The sequence below is a fragment of the Ursus arctos genome, unplaced genomic scaffold (genome assembly GCF_023065955.2).
Source record: "Ursus arctos isolate Adak ecotype North America unplaced genomic scaffold, UrsArc2.0 scaffold_8, whole genome shotgun sequence".
Taxonomy (NCBI): domain Eukaryota; kingdom Metazoa; phylum Chordata; class Mammalia; order Carnivora; family Ursidae; genus Ursus; species Ursus arctos.
The window spans coordinates 55,693,026-55,709,175 of record NW_026623100.1 but is presented as its reverse complement, the minus strand read 5'-3'; the positions used below and the strand labels follow the sequence as shown (position 1 = coordinate 55,709,175).

The window sequence follows — 16,150 nt, the reverse complement described above, 5'->3', positions numbered from 1 at the left end:
AAAGTGTAGAAGGTGTTTTTGTTGTTGTTTTGCTATTTTGTTGTTTTTTTAACCATGGGTCACTGTCAAAAATGTTTGGAAACTCTGCTTTACAGAATAACTTCTAGCCAAACTTCTAGCTGTTACAGTTAAATGCTTTTAGCTTCCCCACAGATGTAAAATAATGTAAAAAATACTTTGTGTTTTCTTAATGCAGTAAACAAAATTTGGAGCTATTCTAGTAAAACTCCAATTAGGCAGAATGCTCAGGGAATTTACTGTCCTGGTTAATTGAATCTCTGCATTAATGAGGACACAGTGAAAACCCTGTCAAGAGGCAGGATGGCAGAACTTTATAGGTGGACGAGACCTTGAAGATGGGTTTTCTCCAGCTCCCTCATTTCTGCTGGTGCAAGCCCAGGCCCAGGAGGGAGTGGCATGCCTGGGGCCCAGCAGACAGGTGGGGGTAAAGCCAAGACCCAGGGCCAGGAATGGCCGGCTCAAAGCACCTGTCAGATTGAGCTGAATCTCAGTGAAATTGCCCAGAACACTTGGGGTTGCTTCTTAAAATAAAACCACTGCTTTCAGTTTGTCTCTGCCATTGTCTTTTCTCCTAGGTCAGTACAGTTGATTTACAGAATTTAGAGCAAACACCAAAGATCTGCTGGTAGCATCAGAAGGTTGGAGTGGCCGAGCCTCTCTCTCTCTCTCTCTGATTTATTAGAATTCACTTTTCTTTGTTTGCTCTGATCTTGTTTCTTCACATACATTGTTAGTATTCCAGACACAGGGTGAGAATTTTTTTAAATATATTTTTTATATTGCTTGAGGCTGAAAGAGGCTGTTTTCATCCTTCGAACTCTCTACACTACCCTATGACCCCAGCTTGCCTCTGTTCCTGCATGCAAGCTAGTATTTCATTCATTCTAGCACACTGACACTGAAATGCACAGCGCCGTCCTCCAAAGACATGTGCTGTTCTCTGCATATGCATTCTTTCAACACATATATATAAGCACCTACTATGTGGCGGGGCAGGCACTGTGCGGAACACTGGGGATGAAGCAGGGAACAAAATGGAAAAATTCTTGCCCTTACAAAGCTTATATTCCGATGGTAACAAATAGTGAACGCGTACACAGTAAGGACATGGTGTGTCAGATGGTAATAGGTATGAAGGAGGGGGGAAAGCAAGATGTAGGAACACAGGGATTGCTGGGGATGGGTCATTACTATTTTATAGGGAGTCATCAGGGAAGGTCTTGAGACAAAATACAGAGACCTGAAGGAAGTAAGCGAGTGAAACATGTCACTGTCTGGAGAAGAGTGTTGCTGGCAGAGAAAAAAAATAGTAATTGAACAGCATTTTAAGTATCAGGCTACAAATACTTTCCATCAGCTACCAACGTCCGACTTGTTAAGTCCTCCTCATCAGTGACACGGTTCTAAAAGTTATTAGATTTGATTTAGGGATAAGACAAGTTGCATTGGTTCATTCCATTCACAAGCGTAAATGCCAAATGCACGCATTCTGTAACAAAAGACACAGATGGTCCCTGCCCTCACGACTAGTGACCAGTCAAAAATCACTACCCACAATGGCTGGGGTAGTAAGAGTGTCGCAGAGGACAGAAAGCATGAAAAGTCTTCCAGAATAAGGGGAAGGGGGATTTCAAGCAGAGGAAATAACAGGGTTGGGTAGGAGAGCAGATGGTACATTCCGGGGTTCCCAAATTGGTATGATTGGGAAGTGAGTCTCAGGAAGTAGGGGTAGAAATGGGAGTGCGGGTGGATGCCCCTCTGCTCTCTGGAGCACTGTTAAAATCTTTCCTGGTTGCAGCCCTAAAAAAGCAGGCTGGGTGGCAGGAGGTGGGGACATGAGTGGGGAGGCTTTGGACAGGTAGAGAGGAGCCACATTATAAAGTCACAAAGTTAAATATTTGAAGCAGAAGAATGATTGGATTGGATTTGCCTTTTATAAAGATCCATTGATACATAGAGGATGAAAGAGGGAGTGAGCCTCAGTGAAGAGGCTGAAGGGGCCGACAGGTCCAGAGTAAGGCAAGTGAGAAAGGCAGAAGGTCCCCTAAGAGGCTGACAGCAGGGGCGCCTGGGTGGCTCAGTTGGTTAAGTGTCTGCCTTTGGCTCAGGTCACGATCCCGGGGTCCTGGGATGCAGTCCTGCATTGGGCTCCTTGCTCAGCGGGGAGCCTCCTTCCTTCTCTCTCTGCCTGCTGCTCTCCTTGCTTGTGCTCTCGCTCTCTCTCTGTCAAATAAGTGAATAAAATATTTTTTTTAAATGTTAAAAAAAAAAAAAAAGAGGCAGGCACGGAAAGGGTGGGATGGGCCTGCCGCTATTTCGAGGATAGCATGGACACGAACCAGGGCTGGACGCGGTCTTGGGGCACAAGAAGCAAGTTTAGGGGAAAAGGGAGCGATTCCCTCATACAAGACGGAGCCAGAAAAGAACAACTATGTCCTGAAGGCTGTTTGGAATTCCTCAAATGACACCATTTGGCATAAGAAGCAAAGACTGTTACTTTCCCAGATGACGACTTCAACGTGTAATTGTAGAACTGGCCAATTAATTTGGGTGAGTAGATTCCAACTACAGAATATCATCGAATACAAGAAAAAATGTAAAGTAATGTGGTTAATGCTTCAAAAGCCATACCAGGATTTACATATGCAAACAGACAGTACCTTCCTTGGAGGCCACATGGTCTGCACCTGCTGAGAACTGCCTTAGACTTCTTTTGGGGACCTCCCTTCATGACCATAGCCCCAGAGCTAGAAAATTCTCGGCCTTTTAGGGAAAATCTAATTTTTAGAAAAGATGCTTATTTGCCATCAAAGACCAGTGGTTCCCTGGGACGGGGCAGGTGGAAGCATAGGGAAGAGAGATGGAATACAAGGGCACAGGGGAACTTTTGGGGGGTGATGGATGCATTCATCTCTCTCTCTCTATATATATATATATAGAGAGAGAGAGACTCATCAAACTCATCAAAATGTACACTTAAGGGGGCGCCTGGGTGGCACAGCGGTTAAGCGTCTGCCTTCAGCTCAGGGCATGATCCCAGCGTTATGGGATCGAGCCCCACATCAGGCTCCTCCGCTAGGAGCCTGCTTCTTCCTCTCCCACTCCCCCGCTGCTTGTGTTCCCTCTCTCGCTGGCTGTCTCTATCTCTGTCGAATAAATAAATAAAAAATCTTTTAAAAAATGTACACTTAAATATATGCAGTTTATTGTACAACAGATGGTAATTTTGTACATCAATTATATCCCAATACAGCTATTTTTTAAGGTCATTTGTTACAAAGAGTAATGCCTAAGGCTCATGATCATGCCGAGGAATCCCCTCCATTGTTTTTTTTTTTTAATGAAAATTTGAGAGACTACTCTTCTGGTGTGTCTGCCAGCTGACTTGAAGGCAATCCTCAATGCAGGTTGATTTCTGTTAGGAAAAAAACATCACAGAAGCAAGAGACCTGCTCCCATTAAAGGATGGGCTTCGTGTGAGCGTGCACATCCGAGAACATTTGTTTTTAAACTTTGCAGTCATGCCCTGTCATCTAAATTGGAATCCAGTGACTTTGTGTCTTCTGGTTCTTCCATTCGCTCTCATAAGGGACAGCTCTCCGCCTACGTACATTGTCCCGTTTGCTTAGCTCATCCAGAGAAAGGTTTGAATAAGAACAAGGGTCATTGCTCCCACTGACTGGGGTTTGCATTTCAGATATCCAGGGCCGGCCTTACAGAGCTGGGGTTCTGGAAATGTTTCCTGACTGTCTCCCACTCCCACCTCACCCCCACCTAACATGGTTCTCTGACCAATTTGCCAATGTCTGGAAGTCTACCATTAGGGGGTTCTTTCACTTGGGTTAACCATTCCATTCTCCCAGAATTCCGTTGGAAAATAGGATCCTGGAGGGCAGGCCCAAGGGGAGAGTCTGGAGTTAGCCAGGGGTGTTGTGAGGACCTTGGGGCCTCGAGGCCACCAGTGGAAGAAAGGGGAGTCCAGAAAGGGGAGACAAGGTGACACAGAGGACCTAAACTAAAGTTATTCCCCATGTTTTAGTCATTTATTTTTTCAGAAAGCATTTATTGAGTACCAAGATCCGCACCTCAGTTTACCTCTGGACGTAGTACCGAGCAGAGCAATATGAAACAGGAAGTCCAGCAAAGTTGATGAGCAAGCCCAACGGCTCTCTCACGTACCTCAGCAGAGAGACAGCTGGCCGCTGCGTCAGTGGCTGGTCCCACAGGGACTCAGAGGCCGGGTGCCCACATCACACCTGGAGCGGCAGTTTGGAATTAAATGAAACAGAATATTGACAAATGAAAGTTTAAGGGAAGCGTGAAAACTCTGAATGCAAAGCAGGTGGGGATGCTATTAAAATAGTTCACCTAAAAATAGTCTAATTCCAGCTAGGGGCCAAACCCGATTAGGTTTCGTGTTCATTCGGGTTCACAGTTTGACTGTAGCCTCCTTTGACTTTGTGGGGCCCACACGGGACGGGAAGAGGGTGTCGCCCGCGATCTCTATGCTCAACCACACACTGGCCCATCATCCGAGGCAGAGCCCAAGAATGGGCAGGTTTGGAGGCAGGAAGAAAGTGTGCAACGTGGAGCTGTCCAGAGCTAGAACAGGCTTGAAGGGATTTAGAAGGAGAGTTCGCAAGCCCTCCTTTTGATCTGTCTCCCCTCGGACAAATGAGGTTAGAACCACAGTGCGGTGGTCCCTAAATTCCCAGACATTTCCCTCTCCTGGGGGCCGGGCCTCCCCCGGGTCAGCCCGGGGCACGTAAGGGAGAGGGAAACCGGGCCCACGTGGAGAAGCTTGTGCCGCCCTCGGCCGCCGCACGGGGCAAGGTCTGAGAAACCAAATCCGTCCTCGCAGCTCCTTCTTGAGTCTGGCAAAGGCATGGCTGCTCAGGGAACTCCAGGGTTGAGCGGAGATCATTGAAATCAGAACCCAGGAAGGGGACTGTGCCGGACAAGTTTCACGCCTCCCACCGACCCTTCTATAGAAACCGCCCTCTGACACAGGGCCGGGCCCAGGATCCTGGGTGTTTCTACCATGTGACCCTGAGCTCTTGCCATCCCCTCCAGCACCACAGCTGCCTGGCACAAGGTGGCTCCGGCTGGCCAGGAACCCAGGACCCAAGGCCCTGCGTGAACAGATGGTGGGGCCGCCCCATCTCTGTCCCGGCAGTGCCAGCAGTGGGCGAAGCAGCCTCCCCCGGTTGGGTTTTGTCACAGGGGCTTCATTTGTCACCCAGCGCTGCCTTCACCCCTGCTGTGTTGAATGTCCCTTCCTCCCAGCGATGTAGAGGAGGCCAAAGAGGTTCTGAGTGGCCAGAGTCAAGAAGGGAGTGACCCAGGAAAGAAACAACAAGGAAGTCAATGGCCGGACAGAAAAGCAGACACAGAGGGCAGCCGAGCCCCATGGAGGAGGCTGAAATGCCTATCCCAGTCCCACGGCAGGGTCCCCCGAGCCACACAGGACCCGGAGCCACCCTCCAGCCCCTCCTCTGTGACCTCTGAGCCCGGCGGGCTCTTGTCTTGCATATGTCTGCACTGTTCCTTATTGCTCTGTGTGGAGCAATACGAAACTTACCCCAAACACCCCCACTTGGTAAGCTCGAGGCTTCGCCCCTCGCTAACGAATGAGCCAAACGACAGTTTTGCAAGAGGTCCCCAGCCTCTGCCGAGCAACAGAAGGCCAAAAGCACGATAGGGTCCCAGGGAGACCAGTGAGGCCCTTTGCCCTCTGGGAGCACAGGGTGAACCCGCTGCCTGTTTCGCTGCTGGGCTCTTCATTTTTTTTCTTTCACAAATCATTTTGCCAAAGTTTAGAGGCAGCAATGTGGTGCAGTGGAAACAAAACTAGAACAAGGGTCAGGAAATCTGTGCCTCCCTTAATCAGCTATGCGAGGTTGGCTGAGCAATTTAAGTCCCTGTCCCAGTTTTGTCATCAGAAATGCAGGACGAATAATATTTGCCCTATTGCCTTGAAGATTTTTTGTGAAGATCACATAAAAATAGGCGTCAGAGGCCTTGGGGGAGCACGGATGAGAGCTATACTATTTTATAAGCCGTAAATGAGAATGCGAAGCAGGTGGTACCGCGCATGCCAACTGACAACGGAGTTGCTGCCACTCCCCTCTGCCAAACTTGATGGACTCAGCACCAGAGAAGCCCAAAGATGAATGTTTGTGTCTCCCAAAAATGAAGACTGTGGCTTCCTGCCTACACCCAAAGTCACTGTTAATTCCACAAGGGACATTAACCAAATCAGAATTTGTCCCCCTCCACTGCCTCCTTGGCTCCTCTCTCTCTCTTTCTCTCTCCATTTCCAGCTGAAAGTGGATTAAACAATAGAAAATTCTCATGCAATTTCCAATTCCAAAATGTGTTAATCTAGTGGCACATCAGTTGGCTTAGATCCTTGAGCTTATTGCCATAGGGTTACAAAAAGGCTGCTTCAGCACCACACAGCACATTCTCTCCCAACCACATCCAAAAGCAGGGAGGAAGATTTTTCTTAAATGTCTCTAGGGCATTTCTGTCATTAGGGCAGAAAACTTGTCCAGGAATGCTCCCTTCCTCACACACACACACCCAACACAGAACATGCTGTAAAGAGGCTGGGAAAGGTTCTCAGGGTCTCTAGTGGGAGTGGGCACTGCCAATAAGAAAAAGGTAGGGGGTAGGATTTGAAGGCAGTAGCATGGAGGAGACATCTGTAGGGTTGGCAAGAGAATTTCGATGCAGAGAATGGAGTTCATTCTTAATGAAGCAGAAGAATTTGTTCCAGCATATAATTGGCCAACCAAACTGTGAAGGCTGAAGAAGCAGACTCTGGGTTGAGTATCCAGGAAAGAGTCCTACAGTCACCCTGCTGCCTGGTCTGTGCTCAGAAAGCCAGAACCACACTGCCATGGCCATGATCAGGAAGCCACCTGCACTGTTGCCAGCTCCTTGAGCACGCCATGTCTGCTGTGGTCCACACCAGGTTCATGGACAGCCCATCCTGCCTCTTAACACCCACAAGGCCAAAGACTGGACCTTGAGATCTCTGCTGCAGCTGTTACAGAAAAACCGAACACTTCCCCAGCCAAATTTGCCAGCAGAATCTTGGCTCCGCCTCAATTCAGTGGTTCAAGATTCATAGGAGACCATCCAACAGGCAGAATCAAATCACAGCAGAAATTATAGCTGCAAGAGAGTCTGGCAAATGTCCTTGTCTGCTCTTAATCACCGGTGATATAGGGAGGTACACCAGGGGAGGGAAGGAGGACACTGAGTTCCAACCCCACTTAATCAACCATGGCAACCAACTGTGTCTGCCTCACTCTTCTTTGGGCTATAGCTTCTAACTAATTTTTTAAATATTTTATTTATTTGTCAGAGAGAGAGAAAGAGAGAGAACACAATCAGGGGGAGCAGCAGCTGAAGGAGAAGCAGCTCCCCACTGAGCATGGAGACCGATGCAGGACTTGATCCCAGGACCCTCGAATCATGACCTGAGCCAAAGGCAGACACTTAACCAACTGAGCCACACACACTCCCCGTAAAGCTTCTAACTTTAATTGGGTCAGTCCATATGTTCAAGGTGGCAGCCAGGGGTGGGGTCTATCCCTGATTCCAGAGGCGCAGGACATGACAATCAACATACCTCATTCTCCTGGCCACAGTAATTGGCTCAAGCAGATACATGCCTTAGGACTGTTCGAACTGATCAATCCTTGGGACTTTTGCCCAGGCTCCTGGAAAAGAGGCTTGCTCTTTCCAGCGGAACATGCACCAGCTGTCTGGAGCTGCTACCTCCATCTTTCATTGCAAGAGAACAGCCCGTCTGAGAATGGAGTCAACTGAGACGAGGCAAAGCCGAGAGACAGAGAGAAGCTGGGATCTGATGACATTTTTGAACCCCTGGATTCAGCCATTCCTGAAGCCTTCTGGGCTTTTCAGGTGCATGAGCCAATATCTTCTCTTTTTGTTTAAGTCCATTTTAATTGTCATTTGGCTGGGGTGGGGGAACACACAGGAATGTTATCCAAGAGCCATTTTGATCATTCGCCTGAACGTGCAGGAGGCAGCCACTGGTTTATTGAGACTAGTACCCCAGCTCCTTAAGAGTTAACTACTCACCCTGAAGTGAGAAAGTCCAGAGACAACGGAGAGATGTGAGCAGCTGGAGCTCGGGTTACAGCAGGGACAGCTGCAGCCTTTACTTGTCTCCATTGATACAAAAACCACTCCCGTCTCCGAGTCCCCAGTGGTCTGGGGGTATGTTCATATTGCTCTGAAAGACAACAGGGATCTTAACATTTTCCTTGGGAATTCCATTTAGAAGTAATAATAATATCAGAATACGTTATTCTATTTTCAAATATATATATTAAATATATATTTAAAATTTTGCATTTCGGATGAATAAACATATTCTTTTTAATCAAACAAACTAATTAATAACAACATAAACATTTGTCTTCCTGTCTAATATCAAAGACGTTGCACAAATGAACTGCTCAACACACTCAAGCTGATTTATTGTTTCAACCATCGTCTAAGTGAGGAGAGACGAGGGGCCAAGGAATCCGATGGTCCTCAGCCTTGAGCGCACAACAGGGCAGGGGGACCCTCGGGGAGTCAGTGCACGGGGACCCTGGGCTCTGCCACGAGGTCCCCCTTTGGGAATGGAAACCTGATTCCGCCAGATGCCGCAAAGGTTGTCAGCTGACAGGCCTCAGCTGTCCACCCTCTTTGAGGATTATATTGGTTGAAGATTACTGCCTCATCCAAGGTCATGCTCCTTCCAAGGGCAGCCCATATCCAATGACTGACCAACGCAGGAGAGAAAGGCCACGCTCCCTTGCCCACCTGGGACAAAGGAAGGGCCACCTTTGTTGGCAGGCATCACAGTCCCACCTCCCCCTCCGGGCACTCCAGCTCCCTCTCCCTGGTGTGGACCCCAGGGGCACTCCCCAGTAAACACCCTGGTCTTCACCCTCCGTCTCAGAATCTGTCTCCCAGGAGACCCCTGCCAACCTGCATCTCAGACCACAGTTGCTGGACTTGGGAGTTCAACCAGGTATAACAGAAAAAGATTCCAAACCAATTTCCATACTTCTTAACCGCATCTCAATTCCTGCTGCTCCCACTCCTTGCCCCATCTTCCTGTGCAAATAAAATGATCTTTCGTGGTCCAGCTTCCCAGCCCACCTTCTCTGTGAAAACTCCCCGGAACCCCCGAGCAGCAGTGGGTTCTCCCTGTCCTGAGTTCCCACAGCATTTTGTGGGTGCCTTGTTCAGGATGAGTCACCTGCTTGGGTTTGTGAAGTTTTGCATTGTCAGTGTCTGCCACTGAGTCTTTGACTCCGTGAGCACCTCCTCCGAGCTGACCTCCTGTTCTATGAAATCGGAGCAACAATAAGATGAGCCAACAGCTCCTACCCCAGCATCTGGCCCCCCGAAAAAACTCAATATGCCAATTTCTTCTCTCCTTCCTCCTAAATGGGCCACTGTCCTCAGGAACAATGGAGTGTCTCCTCTTTTTCTGCTCTTTCAGGGAGGAGGCAAGCAGCAGGAGCCCCCTTGAGAGTATCTGACTTCCCCCCCACGCTGCCCTCCACAGAGGCTTGGCTATTTGCACACAGAGGGAGCAATAGCATGTGTGGCTTTGAAGAGACAAAGGGTTGACACAGGTACTCTTCTGTGGTCACACTGCAGTCAGCTTGCCCTAGAACATCTAAATCTCTGTCTATTTTTAGGATCAGAGTTCATTTTCTGGCTTGGTGTGAGCACCCAGGATGGGGGAGGAAGTTAAAAGTGGATGGTGTTTCACTGCTAGGTCTATATCCAAAGGAATTGAAAACAGGGACTCGAACAGATACTCGCACGCCAATGTTTGTGGCAGGATTATTCCCAACAGCCAAAAAATGGCAACGACCCAGGTGTCCACCACCAGACGATCGGATAAACAAACCACGGTGTATACTCAGCCTTAAACAGGAGTGAGTTCTGACACCTGCCTTGCCACGGATGAACCTTCAAAGCATGAAGCTGAGTGAAATCAGCCAGACACAAAAAAGACAAATATTGTATGATTCCACTCACATGAGATGTCTGGCATAAGCAAATTCATAGAGAAGGAAGGCACATCGGAGGCTAGCAAGGGCTGGGGGAGGGGCAAGTGGGGAGTCAGTTACAGGGTTACAGAGTTTCTCTTTGGGGTGATGGAAACCTTTTGGAAATAGGAGTCATGGTTGCTCAACATTGTGAATGTCATCGATGCCCCTGAATTTATACTTAAAAATTGCACATTTTATGTTACAAATATTTTACCACAATTTTTGAAATTAACATGGTCTCACTGTCCAGGCAATCCAGAGTGAGAACCCACGGTCACTTTAGGCAATTCTGAGCATCGCACCACATGAGGAAACTGAGGCCCAGAGAGTTTAAGGCACGGGGGCAAGATCACACAGCTGGTGGATGGTGCAGCCCAGATTCTAAGTCAGGCTTTTCTCACCACACCGTATCTCATGAACATCCTTGTTATCCACCCATGACCTCACTGCTTTCTGCTAGAGCAGCCCATGGGGTCAGCATACCTGCACGTGCCTCAGGTTTATGGTGGGGTTGGGGTGGAATCCTGCTCTCCCATGTTCTCTGGGATGACTGGAGCCAAGGGGAAGTCTTGGAGACACCAGTAACACCCATTCACTCTGTGCTGCCTGTCTCCGAGATTTCTAGATGGCAGGTCACTTGTATTTCTCTTTCCTTTTAAGTTTGATTTCCCAGTTTCCAGGGCCAGAGACACACCCTGAAAAAAATCTGTACTAACTCCGGTAAATACAGATACCATTAATGCCACATCTCCTTCTTTCTTCCTAGGACAACAGAAATATTGGCTCAACCTGGATAATAGTAAAGTCTTGCAGAGTGTATGTGTACGTGTGTGTGTGTGTATCCCTATATGGACTTTGGGGGAGTTAAATAGAAATGTCCTTACCTTTCATGGGATTCGGTGCAGTTTGCTTACAGCCAACCACCATGGGCCAAACACGATCAGAAACGGTACAAGTCTAATAGAAGGCAAACAGAATGCAAAGCAATTTACACCCTATACTTGCTGTAATTTCAAAGTCTCAGAGAATTTAATTAGGGGAATCCCAAAGGTAATTTAGATCTGTCTTGCGTGAAATCTGTCTTGCGTTGGCCCAGCTCAGGACATTCAGGATGTACCTGTGTCTCACCTTTCCTTCTCTCTGAGTTAATCTTCTACCGTCCCATTTGGCCATAGTCCCGGCCTTGACATCTCTGAGCCTTGCGCCTAAGGAAATCTATGTCCCACGGACTGGCCCCCGTAGCAGAGACATTCTTTGGGTTCTCTTGTGGGCTGGAATTATTTTGCCATGTCTGAGGAGTTGCTGAAGTGACAGCTTCACCTGTCCCCCAGCTCTATCTGCTCTCGCAGCTGTGGCAACACAAGCTCCTGATGGAAACGCAGTCAATGCCCTGGGAGGAATCCCTGGTTGGAGACAGCAGGTTGTGAGATAGGAATGACATTCCAAATCATGCAGAAGGCATTTGGAGATGCAGCCTGAGAAATTCTGGAGGACATGGAAGTCGCTCCCAACGACAGAAGATGCAAGGACACACGGTTGGAGAGAGGCCAGCTGACTTCACAGTCATTTCAAGCACATACGCTGACCCACCCAGGAAGCAGCTGGCCAGAGAAGGACCCAATGGGGATCCATTGGTGACCTTGTGGTCCTCAACCTTACTGCCTTAATAATGGGTAGATACAGTCAAAATATTTACAAAGGCAATTATTTCTCTCCAGTGTGCTTGTTTGCTTGCCTGATTTACAAGTCCAGGGACAAGGCCTGGCTGTCTGGGATGACAGGGAGCTAGGATTCCATTCTTTAATCATCCTTATTTTTAGTCATGGGGATAAGGGAGTTGAATTACTAGGCTATCATCCCTTGGAGCTGAAATCCCTCTGTTCCTAAGAATCTCAATGGAAAGTTTAGGCCTGTTTTTTGTGTCCCATAACCTCTATTTTTGGAGTAGAGGTATTCTCCAAAACCTACTTTTTAAAAATCCAGATTTGCTAACCTATGTATAACCTTATTATTTTTCCCTCTTCATCTGCTCCGTCATCACCGCTCCCCCAGCTCCCTGAGATCCACCCCCTGTCAAACACCTACTACGCAGGGAACGTTGCTTTAAAAGTCGTCATTGCTTTCATAGGTAACTGCGCAGAACAGCAGGAAGGCACTTGGGGGAGGTGGAGATTTCCGCTCGTCATGGAATTTGGAGAGCAAGCTTGAGCTGGGAATTCAGCAGTCAGCAAAGGTGGCCGGCCTTTTTCTGGAGACCTGTCAGTCCTCGGTTGAATGTCAGAGTACACTCCCGATCGGCCCGCAGTTTTCTTCTGGTGGTGTTGACCTTTCCAATAGGGTGTGTTCCCGGGGCAGGTTTCCCATGGAGTCAGTGAGCCTCATTTGGGATAGGATGAGTAATTACCTTTTTTCTGGCTTCCCACCCCATCCTAATTAGGGTACTTTCCCTAACCAGAGCCAGCAGGAGCCACCTCGAAGTCTCTGCCTCCCTCCTGGATCTATGAAGCTTGTGGGACTAGAAAGTAAATATTATTTGCTACAAGTAGCCCCGACCGGGTTTACAGGCTTGAGGGTCCTCACCGCCCTTCCTGCCTTCTTCCCCACCCCACCCCCAATCTTTCTTCTTCCCTGTCAATTTATGCAATAATAGAACCTTGATCTTTAATCATCCTTTTTATCTTTTCAGTAAGTGTCACATCTTTGGGCTCATCTGAGAAAGACTCAAGGGATGGGATGGTAGGCGAGTGGGAGACCCTGGGGGGCAGTGAGCTGCGGGGCCGGCCTGAGAGCACAGGCAGAAGCCTGAGAGTATTTCCAAGGAAGACTAGCCTCCCTGACCATTCTCATAAGGGAAGAGAGGATAGAGCCCAGGTGACGCTTCCTCGAAGTGGAAACGGCCGAGTTCTGGCTCTTGGGACCAGCAGGCTGGATAGCTCACTCCCAAGTGTGAGCTTAAAACCTTGCCGTCTCCCCTCCCACACCTCCCCACTGGATCTGCAGCCGACTCTTCACCTGAAACAAAGGGTAGGCAGAGCCCCCGATAAAGCTGATAAAAGCTGACTAACCAGTGGCAGGGGGCGAGGGGGTGCAGGGAATAAGTGTCCCCCTCAGTCTCCCCTTTCCCCACCCTCTGTCCTTGCAGTAGCCCCAGCAAATATCCTGGGAACTGTGTTTGGGGACCTCGGCACCTCTAGACCACACGGGCTCCTTCAGGCAGAAGGCCCTTGTTATCTTAGCCTCCCCCACCCCGCCCCTCCCCTTCCCCAACCCTAGAGGACAGATGCTCCCAACTAAATGAGTTGAAATTCAAGTCAGAGAAATTCCTAGGGGCTGTTTACTTGGTGTTCCGTGGCTAACAGGTTTTAGTGTGCCCTCTGGCTGAATCATCCCTCTGGGGGTGGGGGTGGCAGCCGGTGCCAGGAAGCCTGGGCAGCGGTGGGTGGCAGTACCGCCCCCGCAGAGACACGTGGTGTCTGATACCTGCCCACCTGCTTGACGTGTCCCGCATCTCTCCCTCTTGCAGACAGATTCCTGGCTCTGGCGTGTGGGGTTTCCTCATGCCTGCTCAGCCCTTCTAGACCAAGTCGGCCTCAAATTAAGGCAGCAGGGATTCGCGGGGGGGGGGGGGGGGGGGGGGCAGAGAAGATAAGGAAATCTTTGTACCCAAGAAAGTCCTGATTTTTTTTAGCGGCCGGGCAGCACTTAGCGAGCAAGCCGCCGAGCAGATGGTAGACTCCTCCTTGACATCCCCGGGGGCAGCGGGACGTGTGCCGGAAGGAGTGTCGTCGCCGCCGGGCTCTGCTTCTGGCTCCACCGCGAACCCTTCTAGGGGTCCTGAGCAAAGGCCTCGACTCTCCAAACTCGGCTTTCGAGAAAATTAAAAGGCGGTCTCTAAGGTCTCTTCTCACCTTACCTTTGTATTTAAACGGCCACTCGTGGGTGCTGCCTGGTCAGCCCCTCGCCTCCCGTCTGAGGTGAGGGGCCCAGGAGGCTCTTCTGGTGACATTACTCTGGATCGTGTCCTGCATGTTGAATGACATCGGTCTTGCAACCCTGCCCACCAGGAACCACCTGGAACAGAGAAGATGCTAAAAGCAATCCACACCCTGGACCAAATGGGGCTGGCCGGTGGGGAGGTGGCAGGTGGGGACTCTGTCCGAAAGGGGTCCTCCTGATTGATGGTGGCCAGGTCCTCAGATTTTCTTGTCTCAGGAGGATGAATGTGAGGTTCTTACACAGAACATGTCAGAGCAACCATGGGAGACAGAGAGCTTCAAAACAAAGTGTGGCCACTGTTTCTGTTCCTTCAAGGTGACCCCACAGGCCAGCTCCGGGAGGCCTGGGACAAAGCACAGCTCGGCACTGTTGAGATGGCTCTCCAAGACTCTTCACTTCCCCCTGTGGGCTTACCGTTCACGCTCATCGCCTAAGGAGAGCCACGCCTGTCTTGCCCTTGTAGCCCGAGAGCACCTAGAGGCAAGGATTCCACGCTATTCTGTAAGCAGCTCATGATGGGGAAGTCCTGGGTCGTCAATCACCTGACACCCTGATTTCGTGTTGCGCATGACTGCTCCTCCCTGATCCGACACAGAGGGTTAACTCCTGGTGGGTCAGTGCAGCAAACATTTCTTCCTGATCAGGAGCCCTGAGTGGTTCATTTATCACTAACTAGTAAGGTGACCTTGAGGACGGTGCTTGACCTCTGCCTCAGTCTCCCCAGCCTCTGGTGAGAACAGTATTATTGAATCCACCTGAGTCCGAAGGCTGTCGTAGAAAGAAATTAAACGTGATCACGTACGTGAACCTGCAGCGTGCTAGGTCAATAGTCGGCCTTCATACCCAGACGGGGACGGGCATGAGACAGCAGAAGGTGGAAATTAGGAGCGCTGGCTCTGGTACTTCCCACAAGGCCTACTTAGCCTCTGTGTGCCTCGGTTTTCTCATCTGTAAAATGGGGGTGATTATAATAACACCTGCTTCATAGAGCTACTTAAGTTAATACAAGTACATAGAACAGTGCATGGCATATAGTAAATGCTCAATTAATGTCTTGTATCATTAAGAACACATTCCCCTGGCCAGAAGCACATTTGCCGGGCCCCCACAGCCTCCCTGCACCCCTGGGAACGAAGGCCTGCCTGGGCCTTGGGAAGGAAACCGTGGCGGGTCTGGCACAACCCCTCCCTCAGAGCAGTTACATGGCCTTCTATTCTGCACTCGTACTGTGGGGCCTTATGCAACTCCCTCCTGCCCGAGAGCCTCAGTCTCCCCGCTAGAAAAGAAAGACAACCATAGTGACCTGCCCTGCAATCATTCGGATGGCTTCATGGGCGGTATCTGGGAAGAACCCCTCACGCCATGATTTCCCAGGCGTGCACCCCACTGCAGAGGGGAGCCTCAGCACACACACGGCACAGAATCGGGGGGACGAACAACTCAGGGCCTGGAGAGCTCACTGGAAAGGAACAGAGAATTATTTTTGCTGTAAATACCTTTTAAAAAATGATTCCTCAACCTTACCTTTGCCTGTAATTTTCCTGGTAATAGACCCCCGCCCCCGACTCCATGAGTTCAGAATGAGGTAGAAATTTCAAAAGGAGTCTTATTCCAGAATGCAGTGTACTCTTCTCAGCAAAGCTCTTTAAAAAAAAAAAAAAAAAAAAGATTTTATTTATTTATTTGTCAGAGAGATTGCGAGCCCAAGCAGGGGGAGTGGGAGGCAGAGGGAGAAACAGCCTTCTCCGCTGAGCAAGGACCCCAATATAGGACTCACACTTGATCCCAGGACCCTGGGATCAAGACCTGAGCAGAAGGCAGACACTTAACCGACTGAGCCACCCAGACACCCCTAAGCAAGTCTTTTTATTGGGAGCTGCCGTCACTGACCCCATTGGTGGGCGGGGGGAGGTGAGGGGGAGAGGCAGGCACCCAGCCTGCTGTGACCTCATGCTGCCATTTCCGAGAAAGTGACTTGAGCAAGCAAGCCCCAAATCCTGGGGGCCTGGGCCCCGTCGACCAATCTACATGGC

At 49.6% G+C, this 16,150-nt stretch overlaps 1 long non-coding RNA gene across 5 annotated transcripts in view; it reads right to left on the bottom strand.

The window, feature by feature from the left end:
- Positions 1-16,150, bottom strand: part of LOC113241508 (uncharacterized) — a 79,860-nt gene that overhangs the window by 12,115 nt on the left and 51,595 nt on the right. For 4 of the 5 annotated variants that reach the window (XR_007190793.2, XR_008958245.1, XR_008958248.1 and 1 more), the window contains 3 exons: positions 11,006-15,760; positions 8,140-8,293; positions 4,107-4,277 (listed from right to left, as the gene is read on the bottom strand). This is a non-coding gene — a long non-coding RNA (uncharacterized LOC113241508). The remainder of the gene's footprint in view (positions 1-4,106; positions 4,278-8,139; positions 8,294-11,005; positions 15,761-16,150) is intronic. The other variant, XR_008958246.1, reaches the window with a different exon arrangement.